Here is a 21,237-nt window from a genome sequence, read left to right on the forward strand (position 1 = left end):
GTTCCTTTGTCTTTGGTCTTGAGGAAATTCAATGAGGAAGTTAAATTATTTACAAGTTCTAATTACAATTACTAGTATTTATTATACAGCAGGTACCTACTGTCAGTCTAACCTGTTATCATTTTTAGACATTTGGGTCAGCAGTTGTATACTCATTCATGTTTAAGCCATGGTTACATTGCCACTTTAGTCTATTATAACCCTATACTGCCACTTAACAAACTAGTTCCCACCTTCTCTCAATGGCTCAGTCCCACCTGTTCATGTGTCATTTTGTGTAGTTGTCTCATGAGCCAAATCAAGGAAGCTGACAACAAATCAAGATGCAAACTAACCATCAGTTTGTAGCCAGATGATTTCCATGAATTAGATCACAGCACAGAAACATGAAGAAAATTTTGGGAGAAAAAGCGGGACCCTTTAATGTCATATTAAAACAACTGCAGAGTGACAGTTTTGTTTCATCAAACTAAATCAGAGTCATAGAATGGTTCAGGTTGGAAGGTACCTTTATAGATCATCTAGTTGAGCCTCCATGCAGTGAGCAGGGGCATCTTCAAATAGATCAGAAGGCTGCCCTGCTAATCTATGTTAATTTTGAGGAAGTAAACAATGAAGATAACACACATTAGTAATGCCAGAACCTAGCATGATGGCTAGTCAGGAGGAAACTCTTAACTGCTGTAATTGTGTTTCTTGCCTCAGACAGAAGAATAGCTGGAGTTACAATGGCTCTTAAGAAACATCATGGAGGCGTTAGCTTCTGATAAAGAATCTGACTTTTGTACATTTCTTGGTTACTTCTTTTCTCCCCCCCCCTCCCTTTTTTTTTTTTTTTTTTAATTTTTTTTTTTTTTTTTTTTTTTTTATTAGTAATGCCAGAACCTAGCATGATGGCTAGTCAGGAGGAAACTCTTAACTGCTGTAATTGTGTTTCTTGCCTCAGACAGAAGAATAGCTGGAGTTACAATGGCTCTTAAGAAACATCATGGAGGCGTTAGCTTCTGATAAAGAATCTGACTTTTGTACATTTCTTGGTTACTTCTTTTCTCCCCCCCCCTCCCTTTTTTTTTCTTTTCTTTAATCTTTTTTTTTTTTTTTTTTTTTTTTCTGATGTTTGAAACGTGTTAAGCTTGATTGCACAATCAGCAGTCTCACAAATCTCAGTTTCTCTCCCCATTCTCTTTCATCTTATTACTGTCCATAAATAGAGACAAGCCAGGAAGGGGAGATAAGTATATATCTATAATTGTAACAGTATAAAAACAACTCTTGAAACATATTAATCACTGACTAATCTTCCATACTAATTTATCCCACTTGTCTAACAGCTACTCCTTCCTTCTCTGATCTTTCCTATTCTGAGACCAAGACTTCATGATGATATTCCTGAGTAGCTGATGCAGCAAATTAGTATTATTGCTTAGTTTACAGCTTCCTGTTTCCCATTATATGACAACTGTCAACTTTCTGCATAATCTGGAAAATATACATCCTCATTTGGGATGGGGAAAGAGAAGAAGAGAGAGTATTTTTCCTAAACATGGTCAAAATGAAACTGTTTGCATTGTTATTATATTCTGCAAAGCATGAGAGAGGAAAGTGAGACAGGTAAGGAGAAGAGCAACAGGTTTGAAAACTAATATTCTCACCTTCACCACAGGTCTCTAGGTTAAACAAAATTTGGGGAATTTCTCTGTCAGCCAAGGATATCAAGACTTGATCCTAAAAGAAAAAAATGTAAAAGACCAAAAAACAAGAAGTAATTACTATTTGCCACTCCTCCTGTACCTGTAAGATTAAGCAAATAAATCAAGCTTATTAGGTTACTATCAAGTGTCAGTAATAGATGCAAGTTCCTGGCACAGCCAGCCCTTAGTTTCTGAGTTATTGTCCTCTTTTTTTATTTTGAAATCAGGGAAACATTGATCTTGTACAGTTTCCACTTGGTGGCTTCAGAAACCAAATAAAAGATTGTGTGACCCACTGTTCTCTACAATGGCCCATAAGTCAAATGGATTTGACCCTTTTCCACAGTTTTTTGGTTTGTTGTTCATTTATCTTGGTTGTCAGGGCTCTGTATTTCTTGGTGATGATGTGAAATGTGAAAATGTATCCTCTGCTGTGCCTTCTTTTTATTTTTTAAAAGATAAAAATAGATTGAATCTCCAGAGTCTTCCAAGAGAAAAAAGATAAAGGAACAAAATTATCTGCTGAGCTTTATCAACCAGATGTGTTTTTTCTATTCCTTCTCTCCAAACAAACATAGAAAAATTATTGAAACAAGTTAAGCCACCGATCTGCGTTCAATCTGTTTTTATTGTGTATTCATTCAATGTATGCACACTAGATTATTAAAATGCCAAAGAAAAATATAATATTGTACTGTATGGATTTCAAAGTAAGTACTGGTTTTTGGTCAATTTGAGTACTACCTTTCTGCATTGATTTTTTTTTTACAGTGAATTTGTTCCCCCATATCTGTAGCCTCTCATAATTAGTTCACTGAACAATTTCAGCTCCACACCAGTAACTCAGAATATTATATTTGTTTGTATCTTTTTCTGATGAGGAGAAACATGAAAGATTAGACATGAGAATTTCTCAGTACTTACTTTCTGGAGGTCTGATTTGTTACTTCTGAAAAAGAACAAAGAGTTTATAAAAATATTCAGTAACATACAGTGTGTTAAATATATTTTAGCATGCATTTTGAAAAAGTTAGCAGATGCTGAAATTTCATTGAGAAAAGTAGCATGAATTTTTGACTCAGAAAAGGGAAATATCTTAGTAGTCAGCTGTACAAAGTTAACAGACCAAATTACAGCCCCATTCAAGTTATTATAAATCCATAGCAAATGCTAGTGAATTAAAATTTAGACTAAGGTTAGTGACAGAAAAAAATTAGGTAATAGAGCAAGGGAAGATGCAGTTTACATGTTAAGCAACAGAGCAGGGAGATTTTGATGACTGCTGGTTACTTGAAGAAGACAATATATATAAAATGCTGAAGCTATGGCAGGACAGACCATCAAAACAGTATCCAAAGTATGTGCACACCTCTGCACCTGGAACCCAATAAATTGTTGTCACAGTTTGACTCAGGTCGGACAACAATGCTCTCGATCCCCTCCCCCTCCCACCCAGGTAGGGAAGGAGAGAGAGAAAAAGAGAGAGACTTGGCTGGATTGAAAACTAAACTACACAGCTTTAATTAAAACACTAATGAATCATACAAGAAAATATATACAATTATATACAGATATATATTCAGGTATGGGCAAAAGCCTCTCGCCTCCCCCCACTCCAGCAACTCCCACAGCACTTCCCTGAACTGGGAAGAGTCCCGAGGAATCCCGGAGCTGCTGCTGGAGAAAGCAGAGAGTTATGGGGGTCAGGAGATCTCGAGTCTGAGGATCGACGGTGATGGATGAGCAGAGTCCTCCCTGGACACCGGCCATGGACGGAAGAGAAGGGGAGAAGAAGAAGGAAGGAAGTTGTCTTCTGTGATCTCTGACCTTCCTTTGAGCTTACGTAGGTATATGGAATGGAATATCTTTGGCCAATTTTGCTGTCTGTCTAACTCAGCCTCCTACGGGGGGGTCACAGATCTCCCCATAGTGTCTGAGCCGGCAGAGTGCAGGTGCGGCCTTGAAGCCTCAGTAGTTAGAAAAACATTTCACTGTCTTATCAGCCTAGCAGAACACACTGTTGTTAGTTACAAGAGAGCTTACTGAAGGAAAAGAAAATCAGTAAAAAGAAAAATTGGCTTTATCCTGGCTCAAACCAGGACACTTACTAAGTGGGAAGGACCATTACTCATCTGCTCTGGATGTGAGTTGTGGAATACCCCTCTAACTCCCTTGTTCCTCAATTCCTATATTACAATACCTATGTTGGTATTGCCATTTTAATGAAGGAGGATGAACTGCTAATGGGTGCTTTGAGGGAGCTTAGGATAGAGTCAATAGAGTTTGATGCTGTCACTGTAAAATAATGAGGTCAGAAGCCACAGCTCTGAAGATCAGTCCAGTTTCAGAGCATTCACCTTATCCTGAAATACTGAGTGTCCTGTCAGACATTCAGTGTACAGATTTATATATATACTGAAATTAATTAACAATATATCACCTGTCCCAGGTTAGAATAGAAACTACTGGCACTCCACATGACTCCAGCCATTCAGAGCAAGAATTCTCATCATAAATTAAAATACTATGGTAAATGATAATACTATAGATCACATATGGCTAAATTTTATCTAAAGGAAAATCTTGCTAAACTATTGAATAACAAAAATAAGCAAAACACTGCACAATGCAATTGCATAATGTTGATATTAAACAAAACACTTAAGATTTCCCTTCATTTTTGAAGAAGTTGCCTTCAACAGCTTTTGAAATCTCAGTATGAACTTTCATTAAAATAATAAATAAAACTGAATAAATGTTTTACTTCAAACATTCCTATTTGAAGAAAACATAAGCATTCAAATATATTAAAACCTAATATAGTACAAACTAGGGAAATACTATTCTCGCCATAACAAATTTTTGGAATTGTTGGTTATATACATATGTTGTAATGAATTTTAACCACAACAGCTAGTAAATATTGACACTATTAGGCTGCATCATATAATCTGACCAAGACATCAGACACCAATTCCAAGAGAAGAAGCAATTTGGGGTTGAAGCTTGGAATATCTATTTAACCTCATTCTAAAAAGATGATCTTGTCAGTAATTTTTTTGACAAACATTTTAAAAGATTTTTATATTTTCTTTTAAAGAAAAACTAAACAGCAATATTACTTTTTCTTTTCAAATTTTTCTGCTCAGTTTTCAATATTTATACACATTTGCAAAATGTATTTTAACAGCATTTTAAAGCTTCAGTTTTCTTCTCAAAACAGCTTCTTGTTTAAAAATGTAAACTTGCTAACAAAAGAAAAGAACAAATATTACTGATCAGAGAGGTATAATTTTATGGTCACATTCCTTGGCAGGTATAATTTGAACTATCAAAATCTTCTTGAAATAAAAAAAATAATTTTTCACTCCTTTACCCTACAGCCAAAATGCTAACTAATCTTCCACCTAGTCTTTACTATAAATTCTCTGCCTTTAGCAGCTGATTTTAATTAGATGCTTAAGTGATTGTCTGGACATATCTCCCTGTTGCATAAAGGGGTTTCCATACTTTATGTCTCATGACACTAAATACATCAAATGTTATTTGGTTCTGTCATTGCTGGTTTAAACACCCTCTTCACAGGAAAGGGAAAATACAAAAATGTAGGTGAACTGTAAAATAGATGTATCAGATATGTGTATTCACAACCAAACTAAGGAGTGCAAAAGACACAGCTAGCAGTTAAAAAAAAATCTCATTTAAACTGTAAGCCATTGATACTCTCTCATGTGGATTTTATTAATTTTCTATAATGCTTTTTGTCAGTTCAACAGGCACAATACAAAAACACATCAATCTTTTTTTTTTCAGTTCTTTTCAGTCAGGTGAGTTCACAAGCTCATTTTCGGATGGAGCAGGTGGGTGTACATACACTGTGTAAACAACACATTGTTGGCAAAGCTGTGTGTTGCCATTATCTCTTCTAGACACCAGACAGAGAGGAAAACTAACTCCTGTTTCTCTTAGTGCCAGACACCTGTTCATTTTTCTTCCATTGCATCTGTTTCACCTTCTGCTGCTCTATCAAATTGCTTTTGTACTGTGGCATAATTCTCTTCAACAGGAGCCATTCCAAAGAGTCAGGAATTCCTCTAGGTTTCCCATCAAATGTACCTATGTCCTAGGAATGGTCTTCAGCTAAGGTGTCACCGTAAGATGCCCAGGGAGAAAAAAATTTCTGACAGTTGAGAGGCTACACCATTCATCACATAGCAAAAAACCAGTGCCCTAAGCCGCAGAGAAGACTGAGAATACATTCTACTAAGAGCGAAAGCTAAAAAATTGTGCAAAACCCAATTCTTTTAAATTTTCCTAAGAATACTCAAGCCCTTTACAAAAAACAGCAACAACATCAAAAAAACCTCAAACAAACTAACAACATCAACAACAGAACCAGTAAAACCCAACAATATTATATGGACTCACCATCTTGTGGCTCGAGAGCTCCAGCTGCTACAGCATCTGTAAGTTTTCACTCTAGCTGGGAGGAGCCACTGCAGAGTCAAGTGAAGACTCCAGGCACCATATCCAAAGACACAAGATTCAGTATTTTCTTTCCCTCCATCTCTTTGCTTTTCTCCTGTCTTCCCAAAGCACCTTTAATCTACAGCCTAGGCAGACAGGAGGAGAGGGAAACTTACTACCAATTGTGAGGAACCAAGTGCAAGGCCCAGGGTAGACAGGCATAGCAGGGCAGGAGGTGGATTCAGTAAATGAACAAAAAATGAGAAGTACAGTAATAGATCAAAGCAAAGCCTTTCCCTTCTTATATGCATATCCAATAGAGCAAAAAGGTAAAATCTATACTGCTTGTGAAGCATTAGCTGAATTATGAGTAATGAATATCATAACAATAGTTAAACATGAGGTTTCAGTGTTGGGCTGGACCAGTGTTCATGAAGTAAACAGGGATTACGAGATGACTATTGGTGACACATGAGGTTCTAAGTAAATATTTAAAAATAAACAGTCTAAATTAAAGTTTCAGAGGACCATTATTTTTTGCATTTCTGGAGTTTTGGATTTTTGAATTTTCAAACTATCTTAATGAAATTTGTAATTTTCTATACAATATTCAGCAGCTCTATTATCTCTGGAGATTATTTCATTAACATTGCATTACCTAAATGTTAGAACAACAACACAGTAAAAAAATACCAGACAATAAAATGAAATAAAGCTTGGCCTTTATTAAAGCAATTTTATTTTCAGAGAAAGCTTGAAATTTGGAGTAAAAGAAGAACAAAACTTGGTATTACTGATAAAAATTAAAAATATAATTTGTGTTTTCATAGAGAGCTCCAATCTCTATATTCAAAACTGGAGAGACAAAGGCTGAGCACCCTAATCGATGTCAGTTCTACTTCAAACCAGAAAGTGAACCAGATTAACTATATTATTCTTTTTATGATCTGGGAGATAGATTTTCTCCCTAGCAAGCAAGTTGTATTCAGTCACTATTTCTAAATATACTTAAGTAACGAAGACCAACCTTTAAACATCTCTTTTAGACACTTAAAGTGCCATTTTGATGATGCTTTTAGAGGTCTTGAAGATAAGCCATATTTCTGCACTTTCTACTTCATAATTAGTTCATAACTATGGAGAGTATCATTACTAGCGCTAGATGACATAATAAAACAGTGACATAATTTTGTTCTCTTGTATGATCAAAGAGAGTCAAGAAGGTAAGAACTGCATCACTAGAAGTAGCTTTTAATGTCTGTTCTGCTAGGATACAAAACCAGTGACTCAAAAAATTGGAGGACAATCTAAGAAAAAAATAGCAGAAAGCCATCAAAGAAAGAGGAGAAAGTGAACACCAAATTGCATTTAAAATTTTCTTTCTCTGATCCACCCCACACTGGTGTGTTACTTTCAATATATCCTGCTTTCTATCATTAACTTACATTTCCATTATAGTGTAGTGATAATTTGTGTTCCATTTACATTATTTTCCATGGACCAGAACAGCCAAAATATACCTGTCTATGAGGACTGAACCACTCCAATTCCGTCTCCATTAAGAAATAGAGAAGCTCAACTTAAGTCCACTTGCACAGCAAAACACTTGGTGATGAGAGCCTAATGTCTATACACATTTTAGGGGATTGTACTTCAGACTACCTGTAGTCTGATCCTGCAAACAAAATGCTTATTAGAAAATATGGTGCTTTCAGTGCACTCTGAGATCAGACCTTTCCACCTCATTTCATTAAAAAAAAAAAAAAACAGTTCATGTGTTTAGGGACTGGTCATGAATGAGACAAAAAGCAAAAGAACAGAGATGACCAGGACATTCATTTCAGGAGTGCTTTTATAGTCTGAACTAAAACACTAACACAGATGTAACCAGAAGCTCTGCAAGCACGGTTAGTATGGAACTAAGCCCAAGTAACAACCTCTACAATCAGGATGCTTTATTAGTGCAGATTCTGGCTCAACACTATGCTAATCACATCCAACTGGCTTCTGGCCAGCACAAAGTGCAGGCAGAGGTCACTTGCCTCTGCTTACAACATACCATATACACATCACCTAAATAATGCATTTGTCCTCCATATAGTACAATTATGTTTATTGCATTATTGAATGAAAATTTTGCGAGAGTTCAATGTTGCCTGGAGGATGATGATTCAATTTTTAACAACTGTAGAAGGTTTAAATGTATTTGTTGCTCTGCATTAAAATAAAATTTGTTTAAACATCTGTTTTCAGTTTGAGAAGAGGAGATTAAAGATCTGATTGTTGCAGATATTTTGAGTGAGTTAAAACAGAAATGTGAATGTCAATGGTCCCTGTTCTCCTCTATGCAGATCTGCCTTGCTTATTAAGCAAAGATATTTCTTGAACTTGACCCTTCTACATTTTAACCCCTTATGCAAAAGAGAAAGCTGTTTGTGGGATTTGCCATTTCCCTCTAAACCCAAAATCTTTATTAAGATGTCCTTGAAATGTTAAATAGCAGTGAAAATCATAGCAGATGTCCTTGAAATTAATTTGGTTTAAACTGTCCCAATCAGTTTTAAAATAAGCCACCTTTAGTAGGCATCCTACTGTTTTAATACACTGCCCAAAACTATCTCCAAAGAGTTGAGTACAGTGCTGCTCTGTCTTCATTAACAGAGAACATATGTTGGCAGTCAATTTTTTGTGGCTCCCAGGAGTGATTCTGTAAGTCAGATTTCACTGATAATTACTTTAATAAAATCTATTTTAACACAAAGGGCTTGATTTCAGATGCGGCCTACATTTTTCTGTGTTCTGCCTTATGCAGGCAAATATCCATAAAGGCACTCTCTATACTAATGGAACTGCCCTCCTGCTTAAACAGATGCTTAAGTGCTTTATCGGGTCAAGGTCCAAAGTCTAGGTATACAGGTAAAAGACTTTAAAGATGTTTTAATTCTGTATGTAAGCAAAAGAAGGAATAATTATTTGAATGAAGAAGATGGAGACTCCTTTTTTACACATAGAAAGACAATGGGTAACGGGTGCAAGTTACTCTTGGAGAGATGCCAGAAGAAAATTTTTCACCACGAGAACAGTTGGATATTGGAATAATCTTCCCAGGGCAGTGGTGGATTCCTCAGCACTGGACCCTTAGGCCTCAACTTGACAAGAGCTATCTCATGTAAATCCTGTTCCTACCTAGAAATTTTGGACCAGATGATCCTTGAGGTCCCTTCCAACTTGGCATTCTATTATATGATTTTATTATATAGTTCCATGGTAAAATGTCCACAGTCATGTCCATTATTGTACATAGACTAAACATGTACCTATAGAGTCTACACTTCAACCCTGATGTAAATTATCACTCCTGTATATCCACTATCTATTTATACAGCAATCCTGTATTTAATTTAAGTAAACTCTGGCTGAGCTTATGATTTGCCAGCAACACAAGAATTAACTGTCCACACACACACTGTTCATATCTATGGTATGCTGAGCTCTTGCTGGATGTAATTTGAGAAGAAAAATAAAGAATTTTAAGGGTCTCTGACTGTTGAGCTTGATGAACAAATAAATTTAATCTTTCTGTCCTTTAATATCTGAAAAATCTCCAAACCTGCAAACATAGACATCAAAGAGTAGTTATTAAACCTAATATCCAAATGTCAGTATACAACTTTTGTTTTAGGAGCCAAGAGTGACTCTTACCTGAAAGATACAATCTCTCTGTCACCTGACACTTTTTTCTGGTGGAATGACCCAAAGTTTTCTTTTGTCCTTGCTTCTCTCCATCATGACATATGAAATAGAAGATGGCCTTCCCATCATATCCTGCAGTCAGCAGGTGGAGGAAAATAGTTTCAGTTCTCTGTCTCTGAATTTTCAAATTCACAGGATGCAAAAGGTAAACTGCATGAAGTGGAATGTTCCTAGTACAGTGCAAGGAAGTAAAAGATGTCACAAGACCCTTTCTGAAGTTGTACAGGATGGGCCTTAATGGCTGTCCTTGTAAAGAGCCTGACAGAAAGAAGTGATCACAGGAAGATTAATTTTGCCAGGAAGGAGAAATTAAGATTGTTGCTAAGGTGTTGGAACATGTATTCTCCTCCTGTGATCCAACATATTTCAGGAGCTTTACTACCTCTTGTTGAGGCAATCATAAACACCAAATACCCTCTTTAATTCCTGTCAGTTGCCTGGGGGATGAGCACACCACGATTTACAATCCAAAAACGAAAAAGACAGAATGAAGACTGGGACAAAGGGAGTCTTTCTTCTGGATACAAATGAAATAATATTTTATTACTCTTTCCTCCAAAAGTGTCTTAAAGCCACTTACAATCTGTAAAAAGGTTTGTTCCAAAAGAAAGCCTTCTGTTAATTGCTAAGAATTTGTATTCATAGTCAAAAAGTGTAAATAGCTCATTTTTGTTATTGTTTACTTCCCCCCCACCCTGTGTTGTTCATAGATCACTCCCTTTTCCCTCTTTCTACTCTCCTCTCCTCTCATGAGGTACTCTTTCCTAGCCAAAAAGGACTAAATAGCCTGTTCCATGCCAAGCAACCCCTTTGGCGAGCATATCGTTGGCCTGTAATTTGTTCAAAAGTAGTGGATTGCTGGGGCCCTTTCAAGCAAACTGCATGAAAATCTTCACAAATGAGCCTATGCCATTGGTAACAAGAGCCCTAAGGGAGCCATTGTAGTCACTGAACCTATATTATGGATCTCTCTCTGTAATTTAATTCTGGAACTAGGAATCTTAGGTAGCATGTGAAGCACTGAAGAACAGCCCCACCACCCCCACTTCTCTTGCTCACACTCACACACAGAAGGAAATAAAAAACTCAATACAAATGCATATTGGCATTTATGAAAACCTGTGCTCCCTATGGGGATGAAGAACGTGGCTTAGAGGAAATTAGAACAGCCTGACACTGGTGCAGTCTCCCACCCAGCAATACAGGTTGTGATTGACAGGGCACTTGTAAATAGAGAATTCAAGAAGGGGGAGGCTTTTTAAATTACATATAAGATGATTGAAATGACATTTAAAATGCCAATTTAAGCAAGAATGCATTTTCTGAATTATTCACTCCATAATGTGCCTTTGCATCTCTGCTGCATTTCCAGGACATTCATTATCAGCATCATCTAGTGGCTCATTTAAGGAAATTTGCAGAAGTGGAGTATTTAATATATATAATTGATTTGCATACATAAAAACAGTTTCTACAAAGTCCTGAGCTGAACAACAAATTCACATTAATATTGGATTAAATCTTTGCAGAAAGCTTTTATATGTAAATATAACTGCCATGTAAAGCCAGGTGCACAACTACAAGACAAAAGAGAAAATGTTATTCCTTATACCTGTAAAAATAATTTGCAGAACTTCTCATTGCTGAAAATGCAGGCATCCTAAGCTAGAAGATGGAGCAAATATAAACTATAAGAAAAAATAAAATTAATTTCAGCAAAGTTGGCAGACATTCTGTGTGAGAAAATTAATCTCTCCAAGACTAACAGCATTTTTTGTTTGTAGTAATTACAGTCAGAGCTATTAAAAACAATTTTAGTTTGTGGTAGAGATCAGTTACCTCATTCATAAGAACAAAAAGAATCCTGCACCCACATTTGCATAGGAACACAATTAATCAATATTAAATTTTCATGTAATAAGTTACAGCTTTCTTACCAGTTATGCTTCAAAAGGTGATTTTTCAACCTCATGTGCAAGGATTTAGAATTTTAGTGTATCTATCTCAGAGTATAGGCTTCTCTTCAATTGTCCCACTGGACAAGCACTTGTTTAAGGGCTGCATTCCAGAACCACAGCAATATGGAAATGAACTTTTTTTTTTTAATAATTTGTAGGGATTTTAATTTTTTTAATCTATTTTTTTTAAGAATTGTACTGAATACCCCTTGATACAGTAGCTCTTAGAAGGAATTTTTTTAAAAACTAAAAGTCTGTTTCATTCTGGAAGGACACAGCAAAGGAAGCTATAGTCTTCAACACAGTAAGACAGAGGAATCCAAATAAAACTTATTTTCCCATGTCTTTCCCACCACGAAATTAATGTAGCCTTTATTTTTGTGTGTCATTGATGATGTGAGACAGTTCAGATTTAAGTACTTTTAGGTAATAAAAGTTATTTGAAGGTAGGAAAACATATAAGCTCTGATTGTGAAATTTGAATGTCAGCCAAAAGAACATTTTCAGAGCCACCATGTAGCTGGCTGGGCTTCACAGCATTTCATCTGGTCCCTCAATCCCTGTGATGTAATCTGGACTGTAAGATCGTCCAGAGTTACCTTGCTGACCTCCTCTCTCTTATTCTTGATATAGCTGACATATTCTGCTGCACAGCTGTCTCTCCTCTGATTCCCCATAGCAAGCTGACACTTGCGCAGTGTGTAGGAAACAGAGGAAAGGCACAGAAACATGATGGGCCTGACAGCTTCAGAAGGAACAGCAAAAGAACATGATTGGAGAGGTTCTTGCAATCTACAGCAGGCAAACATTTTGGAAGCAAAGGCAAGGGGCAGACAGAAGCTGTCAATTTATATACAAAGATATTTGAGATTAGTAACTCATTTGCTTGCTGTTTTCAGTTTAAAAGCTCTTCATGTCAAGATTTGACAGTACTTTTGAAAGTACTTTAAAAGCCACTTCTATATTTCAGCCTTTTTATCCTCCTCACTAGAGTGAATGGAAATACTTGATCCTTATAAAATAAACAAAGGCATCAGGTAAAGTGACCCGCTTAAGATATACAAAGAGTGACTTCCCATTAAAACTATGGTTTGCAAAACTCTCTCATGGTTGATTGGAAGGACTTTTCGTTTTAGAGTGTATCTTTTGACTAGGATCAAGGCTGACAACAGATATCAACTGGATATCTTATAGATACCTCTAGTATCTGGAAAAATCACATTTTTTATTTGTTAATATTCTAAAATTTTGAATTTAATCCTATTTCATTATAAACATAACTAATTAATGCCTTAATTAAAGCACAACAATCATATTGCAATATTTAGAATAATACGTTATAATAACTGGAAGTGTGTTATAATTATTGGTTTTACTATTATATTTTCTTCAATGGCACTGTATGTATTTATCCTAGGGATTTCTATATGCTATTTTATTGATTAGTATTATAATACTAATTTTGTAACCAGAGGCCTATATTAAGATCAGTACTTTCTTGTGATAGACATACTATGAACACATGTAACAGTGTAATTGGTAAGGAAGAAGAGTAACAGTAAATTACACCAACATGCAATTTTTCCTCCAGATAATTTCATTTTTCACATCATAAAGTAAATATCAACTCTTTCTTCTGTTCTTCTAGAGAAATATTTATCAGCTGATTTATTTATTTTTAATGGGTGTTTTTTTCAGGCATGGATCAACACCTTTCAGAGTAAAAGCAGAGCTTTTGCTTTGTTTCTTGTGGCATTTATCCAGTTACAACTTTCGAAGTTACATTCAGTTCTAAGAAAAATACCATTTGGAGCATTGAATTAATCCTATAAAAAGCAGACTGGGAAGTGTAGACATATTGTAAACCTAGAATTTGCACCTTTTTTTCCAATTGGGAGTAGGAGTTTGACTTTTACATTTTGTTGTAGGCAAATGGAGGAAGTGCTAGAAAGGTTAGATCATGCACTTTCTACTGACTTCAATCCATGGAAAGAAAATCTGGGAAAGGTACATGTATTAACCAGCATAGAATTGCTCTGAGGCAGGGAATGATCAGTAAGGGATGCTAAAAAGAGGGGAAAGATCAGGAAGTAGTAGTTTTGAAAAACTGCTCTACAGTTGAAGTCCTAAGTACAACAAAACTGCTGATAAATAGGACAACACAAGAAAAGAAAGAGCACATGTTAAAATTTTGTGCAGAAGTGAAATCAGGAAGTGGAATGCAGTTCCATAGAAATTCATCTAACAAAAACAATATCTGGGCATTAAATTGATGTAGTTTTGCAGCTCCGTATACTTAGCAAAACATCAAAAATTAGATTAATGAAACCTAAAAAATTAGGATGATGGCAGAAGAGAATTGGCAATGACACCCAAATCTGACATAAAGTGAGCATTTGGGGCAAGTGCTAAGTGCAAAAGTGATAGTGGAAATAGTATGACTAAATTTACATATTAAGTGTTCTGGCAAAATCTGTGAAAGCTCTATTTATTCCATCTCATTTTTAGTTAAGATAGTAATTGTATGATATTCAGCCAAGCCACACAGCTTTGCTTGGTCTGTTTTTTAGTCACATTTCAGTAACTGACTCTTACATTGTTTTTCTTACTTTCTTCCTTCTTTCTTCCTATGTGGCTGGTTTCTGAACATTTTAGACAGTCTGCTGAATTCTTTTCCCTGTATAATTTCCTTTATGTACCAGCTGGTGTATCTTTTCTGGACTTAGCTATTCCTTTTTTTTTTTTTTTTCAGTAGAAGAGAGAAATAATTGATTTTCTGTCTCTTGTCTGAAATGTTTACCCATTTAAAAAAAGCCACAAAACTATTTTGCAAAAGAAATACACTTTCATAAGAATATAGAAAAGAACGTTCAGACCGAAGGCTAAACTACTATCCTATACCTGGAAGTAACCAATTTCAAAGAAAGATCAGGAGAACAAAGTGATCAAATAGTGCACACAGTTTATCTCCTAAGCTTTCAGAAATCGGTGTTTGGGGGAATTTCTAAGGAGAGATAATATCTTTATTATAGACTATGATTTTTTAAAAAATATACTAATTTGTGTGACTGCTCTTTTAATCCATCCAGATTTTAACAATTAATTTCCTAGTTTAACTATCTAATTTATTTTACTTTACATATAAAAAAAAGTCCATCTGATGCCTTTAATTTCTTGAATTGTTGCCCTTTTTAATCTTCTCCATTCTCCTCCCTATATTACGACCTGTTTCATATTCCCCTCAGCTGTCTGTTTTTCAAACTGAAGATGACAGGACAGTTTACCTCTCGTCTGATGGAGAGAGATTAAATCAATCCCATTACTTGATTGCCTTTGTTGTCTTTCCTTTCACCTCTTGCCATTGTACTTTTTTTTTTAATTGGGGCGAACATATTTCCAATTTATAGAGGAGGTTTGAATATATATGTCACAGTTATGTTTTCAGTTTTGTTCTCTAATCTTTCCCCAATAATCCATATTGTATTCTAGTTTTTTATTATTATTTATTTCATTATTATTAATTATTTTTTTTTATTGCTGAGGAGCACTGAGAAGAATACAGGGTAACTTTTTGCTGTGTTAATCAGTAACTGGGAACAGTGCATTGTTTGTTTTTTTTATCATGCGCATTCTTTTGTACAAATTTACATTGCTTTTAAGTACAATTTTATTGTCTGCTATTCTTCATAATAGTAGTAGCAAGAACATTAACTTCTGACATCTTCTGATAATTTAATTGATTCTGATAATTTGAAATGATTGAAAACCAGTTGGAAAGAGGGACAGAATCTTCATTACCTGTGCAGGAATCTTGAGTTGAGATCTAAAGAAGCACCTAGACTGACAAAAAGCATGAAGCGAAAGATCCCTTTTAGATCTATATCCGATCTTCATTACGTTCATCTGAATTTGTGAAGTAAAGTCCATGCTCAGATTTAGTCAACACAGGATCAAATTTTTTTCCGTACACCATGAAATTGGTAGTCACACTACCAGTATTTCCTGCCTTTTTTGTGATTTTAATCTAAGTTTTAGTCAGATATACCCACAGTTTATAATGACAGCAGCAAATACACAACAGCCTTGAAAATCCAAGCCATACCATACTAAATACAAGTCTCTTTTCTAAATGCTGTCAGTAATATTGTTAATGACTTTTTCTCCACAATTTGTTCTTGGAATTTTTAGTGTCTTTTAGACATCGACCTAAACAGCTCAAGTTTGGCATTCATTTGGCAGACTTCATTGAAAGTCAATCCTGTTTTCTGTCCACTGTCTGAGAAATGTATCTGAAGTATAGAAAAAAAATGCAGAATTTATTATATCTTCATTTGGCCCAACCTAAAACTAGAAGCAGTAGAAATGCTAAAAAAACAGAGCCTACTCTTCCAGAATATACGATGTAATTTTTCATTTTCAAAAGTCATGTAAGACTGGATAAGGCTTTTAAATAAATATGACAATATTTTATACTGAAATATGTATATTGATTATTAATAATGCATTCAGAAATCATAACAAACAACAAAATTACCTTCTTAAATCATATGAACACTTTCAAAAGGTTGAGCTGTTGGTTAAGTCATGATATGGAGCCAGAAAAACACAGAAAGAGATTCTACCTTCATAATTTCAGGCATGTGGAAGTGTAGTAATATGCAATGTGGTGACTTCCAGAAGTGTAAGAAGAACCCCAATTGTTCCAGGGGATCCATCTCTTTTCAGACCCCTTCCAGGGCCCACTTTCAAACAGTCTCTCTGGTTCATACTATTTTGTGCTGTTTGTCTTTACTTTAAAGGCCACCTGTGCAATGTTACTAGAACTCACATAAAAGCCACCAAAATCACTGGAACTGTAGACGAATTGGACTCAGGCCTCAATTTTCTAACACAAAAAATCAGACATTTGATCCTGACCACACTATATAAAGTTGAGGCTGAGTTAACTCTTCCTGTAGTATTCAGTTCTGCAAGTCACATTCAGCATGCTGGTGGTAAACAGAACTGCTACAGTGACTACAGAAGGTGTTAGAAACAAATTGCAGTATTGGCAAAACTAAGCTAAGACTACAATATATTTTCATACACATAAAGAGTAACTCCTGACCTACTGCCAGAAATGGCTGCAGTACTGAAAATTTTACTGTATTCAAAAAAGTATGATTTACACTCATTTTTTAAAGATAAATTCTGAATGGTGCCTTTTTGCTAGCTTCACTGCCACTGATTTCAAATAAAACATGAACCTAAAAATGCCATTCTTTCCTTTTATTTTCAAGCAATTTGTTCCTTGCTGCTCAGACTTCTACATTGCTGTTCTGCCAGATCTTTTCATAGGTTTCTGAATCTCAGAAGAGTTTCTTAATTCTCAGCTAATCTTGCCTACATATTTCCCAGGTGTTGTAGCCTCATTTATCTTCCTTTTCACTGAAGCAGTGCAACAGGAACTGTCACATCGACCAATAAATCTAGACATAATTATGTTAAAAAAAACTGGAACGTAACTTCTTGCCTAGGAGTAATCTTGGTCCTTTCCATTTTTTCTTCTACCCTCTTCTCTTTCTGCTAACTTCTCTCCCTTTAGAAAAATTACTGACAAGAATCTCCAGAAAACATTATGAAGATTAGCAACATGTCAGGTATCCTTAAAACCCACAGATCTCTCAAAAGGTTTTCAATAAAGTTTAAACCTACTTATGCCTGTGATTAGAAATTAGAGATTAATAAGGATTGACATGAACATTTCACAAAAAATCTATAATTATAGCTGCACGTATTATGAACAGGGGAAAAAATACAAAGGAACAATGAAGCCACTCAGACATCTCCTTTTTGTATAAAAATAATGAAATGTTTCCAATTACATTTGTGGGACTAATCAGAAAAGGTTTTTGCTGGAAAGAAACCAAATTATAGCAAATATGCAGGATTTTTAATACAATATTTGCATTTTGAAAGTCACATATTCTCCATTTTTATTATGTGCAGTTTTTTAATTTTTATATACTTCGGGTCAAAAAGAGATGTTATTAAACATGAAAAGGCCAAAATGTATGAATAATAACTACTTATTCAATGCAATTCTTTAAGTGAACAGAGGCAGAAGCAACCTTGGTAAGTCTCTGATATAGATGCAGAAGACAACACTGTGTATGTATGACAGTAATAAGTTTTTACTTCTGGAAATATCTTCATATTCATCACCTTTCACAAGACTTCCATTAGACTTTGATTCAGCTACAGTTGTTTGACCTCACATATTTACCATACAGTATTCAGGCAGCAAACTTTAATGTGAATACAAATGAACCTTTACATTCCTAAAGCCCATCTGTCCACTGGCTGCAAAGGGTAAGATGTCAATGAGGATTAGCATAATAAATAATGTTTTTCTTCATACCCACTGATATAAAAGTGAATTATTAAAGAACAAAGAAGGAGAAATGAGGCAAAACTACTTACATTATTTGCTCTAAGCGGCACTGTGTCTAAGTGCTAAATGTGGTTACAGCCTGAGAACTGAACTCGGAGCAGGCTGAAGTTCTCAGACAGAGAGCCTTCATCACAGGAAAGACATGGAGCTGCTGGAGAGGGTCCAGTTAAGGGCCATAAAGATGATCAAAGGGCTGGAGCACCTCTGCTATGAAGACAGGCTGAGACAGTTGGAACTGTTCAGCCTGAAGAAAAGAGGGCCCTGGGAAGACCTTATAGCAGCCTTCCAGTACCTGAAGGGGCTACAGGAAAGCTGTGGAGGGCCTTTTCACCAGAGAGGGTAGTGATAGGACAAGGGGTAATGGTTTTAAACTGAAAGTGGGTAGATTTAGATTAGACATGAGGAAGAAATTATTCACCATGAGGGTAGTAAGGTGCTAGAGTAGGTTACCAAGGGAGGTTGTTGATGCCCCCTCCCTGGAGGTGTTTAGGGCCAGGCTGGATGAGGCTTTGTGCAGCCTAGTCTAATGTGAGATGTCCCTGCTCATAGCAGGGAGGTTGCAACCTACTGGTCTTTAAGGTCCCTTTCAACCTTAACCATTCTGTGATTTTATTATTCTATTAATGACTCCAGTTGACTGTACCTATGCTATCCATTGGAGCAGAAATTCCTGTGAACCACTTACTCCTGTGCCTGGATTTCCTGACCTGGAGAGACTGATAACTTGCACCAGTTTGAGAGCCAACATGACAGCTAATCTATAGATAATGTGGAAACCTGGGAATTTGCCTGAAGTATGATCTCAATACAGTCATTTTAAGACTGACAATAAAGCCATCAATCTCTGAACTTTGGTCAGAATAGCATCTTGCAAAAAGTAAAATACCCATCCTAAGTCATGTTAAAAGCCTATCTAAGTCTATTACAGACCAAAATGAACCCAAAACCCTGACCTCAAAAAAAACCTTTGAAACCTAATAATCCTGGGAATTATTTCTTTTGGATGTTGGAAACTACCATATTTACATTATTTTTTAAATTACAAACCAGGGGGTACTCTGGTACTCTAAATACACTGTTATAGAAAGAATACAGGGACCTAATCCGGAAAATAGAGGGTTTCAAACAAAATTCATCAAATGACACAATTTTATTGATGATTTTATAAATTTGGCAATAGAAACAGTAATTATATGACCTTTAATGAAGGCTCTCTTATCTTTTAGAAAACTATTGTGTAGATGGGTACAGATACACTGGTTCAGTCTTTGAGCATATGTCTCTCTGATGGTCTATATTACAGTGAAAGACAATTTTATCACTGATGACAGTGGGGATTCAATCAGGTTCACACAGGAGACAGTGAGAGAATAACATGCATTTTCAGAGGTCCCAGCATTGCATCCATAGAAATGTATATGACATTATCTTTATTTTTACTCATTAAAGGAAAATAACTATCCTTTATCATATACTGGCATTCATACATTCTATTTTTATGCACCCATAAACTTATTATGATATTTAATACATTTAAAAGACTGTCATTTTCAGATATTTTTTTTTGTTTTGTTAGCTCATTCCTATGTACACCTATAAAAAAATTGTGATTGGAAAATACAACCTGAAATCACTGGAATATGAGTAGTGATAAAAATTTACTGCTGGGTACCCAAGCATCTATAGTGTTTACTGCAGGCCACTGAAATTATTAATGTAATGGCTTATGGCTAATAAAGTATTGGTACTGTTAAGAGACAAATTACTGCCAAAAGAAAAATGATTTGTCTTGCAAACATAGCTTGTGTAGTAGTTTACATCTTAGGTACAGCAGAAACCTATTCAGTGCCAGAAGACTTACACCTCAATATATTCTCTCCCTCAGGACAATTGTGAATGTGTTTTCAGCCATTCCTACATGTATTTTTCAAAATAACAACACCACTATTATTATTTTTATAGTGCCAGAGGGAATAACCTCTTATTTTCATTGTTTGTATGTATTAAACCAGCTTCTTTTTATGGCTATGAGAATTATCTTTTAGATAGCATAGCACAATCTTTAACCAAAGTTACACAGGCAGCCTCCTTGGCTGTCTTACATCTTTTCTCCCTTCTTAAGGTTTTTCTTCATCATTTCTTCCTTCACATTTCCTCAGCTCTACTGATACAGTCTCCAACTATGTCTTCTGTGGCAGAAGTTTATGTCATCTAAACAGCCCAGACATACCAATGCCAATTTTTTCTCTCTCTCTCTCTGATTTCTTGTAATTCTTTCATCTTCTATTTCTGTTTTGCCTCTTGAGGATGTACATAGTATCAAGGCACTTTCCATTACTTTTCACTTGAGAACAAGAGAACCTGTTTGGAAAACGGCGGGATAAGAGAAGCACCTTTCACTTTCTCTGTACACAAGAACACAATTTGTTCCTTATGTGCCCTCTGAGAGTGGGCAGAAATTGTTTCTGTCCGCATTTTGGTGGTCTTTTCATCGAAATGGGAACTAACTGGATAAATTTTGTTCTGTTGACATAACTGCTAGGGCCCTGAGGGCATCACCACACCTCACTGCCCTGTTCTGTCCTGGGGCTTTCCCCAGGCCCCTGCCCAAGGCCCAGGACCCATGTCAGCCTCCTGGTGCTGTCTGTCCATAACCCAGTAACTCCCCAGGGGACTGACCTCCAGCTCCCAACAGCCATGCCCAGCCATAGGCCCTGACAAGGCATGACCACCCTTGGGTCCATGTCCCAGCCTGGAGTAGTTCCAACCCATTCCCAGGGAGGTGCCTCATGCCCAAGGCTTCAGCTGCTCCCATTCCCCCCATGACTGTCCCGCTCCCTGGCTAGGGCAGTGGGGTGGGGCAGGTGGTCAGGCCCTGCCCTGCTGCCCTTGGTGTAACCCACAGCCCCACAGCCCCAGCCCCTGGACCCCAGGG

This window comes from Chaetura pelagica, unplaced genomic scaffold (genome assembly GCF_000747805.2).
Source record: "Chaetura pelagica isolate M959 unplaced genomic scaffold, ChaPel_1.0 scaffold12, whole genome shotgun sequence".
NCBI classification, from domain to species: Eukaryota; Metazoa; Chordata; class Aves; order Apodiformes; family Apodidae; genus Chaetura; species Chaetura pelagica.